Below are 3,705 nucleotides of genomic sequence, written 5' to 3'. Positions count from 1 at the left end.
CAGACAGAATGTCTCCAAAAAATATTCCAAGTAGGTTGTATAATTTAAGTGGTGAAATTGACAAACTATGGATAAAGAATGGAAACAAAAGGAGGTTTTTCCTCTGTGTAGGATTGCAAAGAAATCTGTTCTCTATTTGTACACATGGTTGTATCACTTTCTTAAAAGAAACAAGCTTTCACTATATTTTCCCCAGTTCTTTCAGCTTTGCCCTGGCATTAGACACCTTCTTTGTCTCTCAAAGTACAGCACTTACAGAAAGGTGGGAATCTGCCTACAAGGTAAGAAAGATAACATAGCACTGGTTTGATCTCACAGCCAACAAAGAGATTAAAAAAACCTGGATCAAGACTGAGTAGTCCCACTGCTTGTGGAGTTGCTTCTTTTTATTAGTACATGCTGAGGAAGAGACTGAGTAACAAAGGGCTTCAGTTCACAGACCACTTGCAGATGTTGCTGTGCTTGCTCAGGTGGTTACATGTTCACCACTGCCAGAAGTTACTGTCCAACAGCAGAGATAAATGGAACAATACATGCATTTCTCTCTTTGGGTTATAAAACTGAGTTCAAGAGGCATAACATAATGAGCCAGACCTTAAACTGAGACAGTAAACTTCAGTACAGGAGTACAACAGAAAATCAGAGGTGGGGCTTTCTTCAGCTAAACCTGTTAGCAAATGAAACACAGCGTTTTGATTGCCCAGTAGAAAACGCAGCTATCAAGTATCAGAATAATGGCAGCACTCTAGTCCAAAACCATCATAGCCCAGAGGCTACTGTGCTGGGAATAGACTAAGTATCACCATTTGTGCCGATAAAACTCTCTTTCATATCAAGCAATCAAAATTTGTATGAATTTTTGGTCAAATCACAAGACAGATGTTTCTCTGAAACACCAAGGAACATTAATAAAACACATCAGTCAATTATTTTCATTCTTCAAAGACCTGCAGCAGCATCACAGAAAATCTATTTAAAAGCCATTTCTCTATTTATAACTTTCTTTAATCCTCCAGGTGATGTCTGCCCCAACAACAGAAGACATTTCTTCCCAGGTGTTCTACTGTCCCTGCTGCTTATTGTTTCTGTAGTATCAGAGAGCCTTTGTTACATTTCTCGCTGAACTATTTATGCATTTGTGACAACAGGATTGTGTGTTGAGCCATCATCCTCCTAGAGCACAAGCCAGCATCATGTCCTGACAACACGGAACGCAGAAATGTTCCAAAACCAATAAACCAGTATTTCTCCATTACAGCGGGTCCATCTTGGGCAGCAGAGGGCAATAACCAGTCACTAGACTTCAGGAGATCTCACTTTATTATGCAGTGCAGCACAAGTCCTTACACCTTTCATCCTGCTTCTTCCAGCGTGGAGGAAGAAGGCCATCAGCAATCTCTCTCAAATCACTGCTGCTGAAAACTGTCACCTCAAGTTCCCCTCCCACCTCATTATCCTCTTTTTGAGGCTCTCCCAGACATCGCCACAAGAACTAACTGGAACTTCTGGTGATGAAGAGGCAAAGATCTTGCAAATATTCCTATTAAGAAACAAGGGAAAAATGTGTATTTAAAATATTTCTGATTAAAGTGTTCAGCATAATCAGAGATTTTTTTTTCTAGGTGGCCAAATGCCTCTGTTAGCTAAGACCACAGTTTTGTTTTGAAGACACAGAAAATGTTTTTTCTGATGAAAAACAGGACAGCCCTGGAAACAAAAGCAATACCTAAGCCATAAATGTATAGTGCAAGAAGCAGCTATAATGCAAGTCAGTCCAAACCACGTATGACCAACCTGAAATACTGAAAAAAATACTGAAATACTGAATAATATGGAAAATTAAAAAAAATTAACTCTTGTCTTATCTTGACTCCGTTTAGCCCTGTACCACGTTATAGGTCATGCAGGGAACATGAATTCTGTCTTCTCTGAAAAGACGGCAAATTCTATAAAAAAAAGTAACCTTCTAATGGTCACATAAACCAGTGATGATTTCAAAGCCTGCTGCTTCTAGGCTATGTCACTGTTTAAGCCAATACTCTTTAAACGTCTTGTATTTAAGCTCCTAAGTGAATAAGGGAGACTGATTCAAAGAGAGGATTATGGAAATCCACTACTATTATGCAGAATATTCTTCCTACTATTGAACAGACTCTGATGACTTCCAAAATCTATACAATTAGGAACTCGAATCTCTAATCTTTACAATTAGGGAATTAAATCTCTCTTTTCCTATAAGTAAGTCTAGCACTATTGATTTTCAGAAGATGAGCCAGTAGTGTATTTATGATGTTTCCCTGTTCCTACCAGAAGTCCTTCAATTTATTGTTCAAAAGTGAAGAAGCCTTTGTGAGGGATTCCCTGCATCCTCTCAGTAAATTGCTCCAGTGCCCATTTACAGGTTAAATATAATTTCTGAGCAGATTAAATTACACCAGTTCTAAAATTCAATCGCAGGAACTCTGATTCTCTCTCTTCTCCGTTTTGTAAGTTTCCGATAGAAAACAGACAAATCTTTCTATCTCAGCTGCAGCTTCTGACTGAATTATCTCCCTGTGCCCTTGCTGTTAAAATCAAGAGTAAAACATCTTTGTTAAACCAAAGAAAAGACAGTTTCTTTTAACCATGGAACTGAACCTTAATTTTTCAGAAGACTTTCTAACTTGCTAAGATTAGAATTGGACATAACCTTCCAGAATCAGAAAGATTTTTATTTAAAATCCCCTGAGATGGCACATTTTAATTGACCACCTACCTCAAATCCTGTTTAGAGTCACTACTTCATCACTTCATGATGCATTTCCCACTCTAAAAGTAGGATGTTATTCTTTGGTCCTGAATGCATGATACCTTTTCCTTTAGTCATATGGAAAAGTACACCATTAGCATGTGCTTATTTCCTTCTTATACACTATCCACTCCTATGGTTAAGTACCCCAAACCTTCTGGAAATATGCATAAGAAGCAGAGGCAGAAGTATTAAATGAGCTGGAAACAGAAGAGGCATTAAGCTGAGCTACAAGAGAAACAGAGGAGAAAACCACGAATGTCAGCTTCCCTCCATCTCACACTCAGAGGCCTGTACTGGGGCACCAATTCCTATGTGCTGGAAGATTCAGATGGGCTGATTAATGAGATTATAATTTTTATCTTTCTACTCTTACAGACAATATTGACTCTACTGCAGGGATACATTATGAATTAGACCATGAACGCTGCAGGCTACTGACAAACACATTAAAGTAAATAAACACTGATTTCTTTGCATCTGCTCTTGCATGTGAGTCACCACAGTCAATTATCCAAATCAAATGTATGAACACTAGGCAGCAAAAATACTGATTCAGATTAAGTCATGCACAAAATCTGTCTGTGCCACAGGAGAAAGACTTGATTTCCATTAGTGATGTTGTGGCATGATCACAATAAAGAGGATGCAGCAGCAATGCCGGCACAGGGAACATCTCCCCCAGCTCTGCCCAGCCCTGCAGGTGCACTGGCGTAACTTCGCGTGGCCACAGTGCAGGGCAGAAGGGAAGAGCTGATCCCTACAGGTGACCAGCAAACAACTATTCTGTCAGAGTATGCCTAACACATTGCGAGAGACAACTCGCCGCTGGGACAGACCCAGGGCAGGGAGGTGATTCTGCTGCGTAAGGAGCGAGGAGACGCTGAGACCTCAGGAAAAACACGCCGGCCCCTCCC

This window comes from Corvus brachyrhynchos, unplaced genomic scaffold, assembly GCF_000691975.1.
Source record: "Corvus brachyrhynchos isolate BGI_N302 unplaced genomic scaffold, ASM69197v1 scaffold705, whole genome shotgun sequence".
NCBI classification, from domain to species: Eukaryota; Metazoa; Chordata; class Aves; order Passeriformes; family Corvidae; genus Corvus; species Corvus brachyrhynchos.
The sequence above is the reverse complement of the archived record's forward strand: the minus strand, read 5'-3'. Positions refer to the sequence as shown.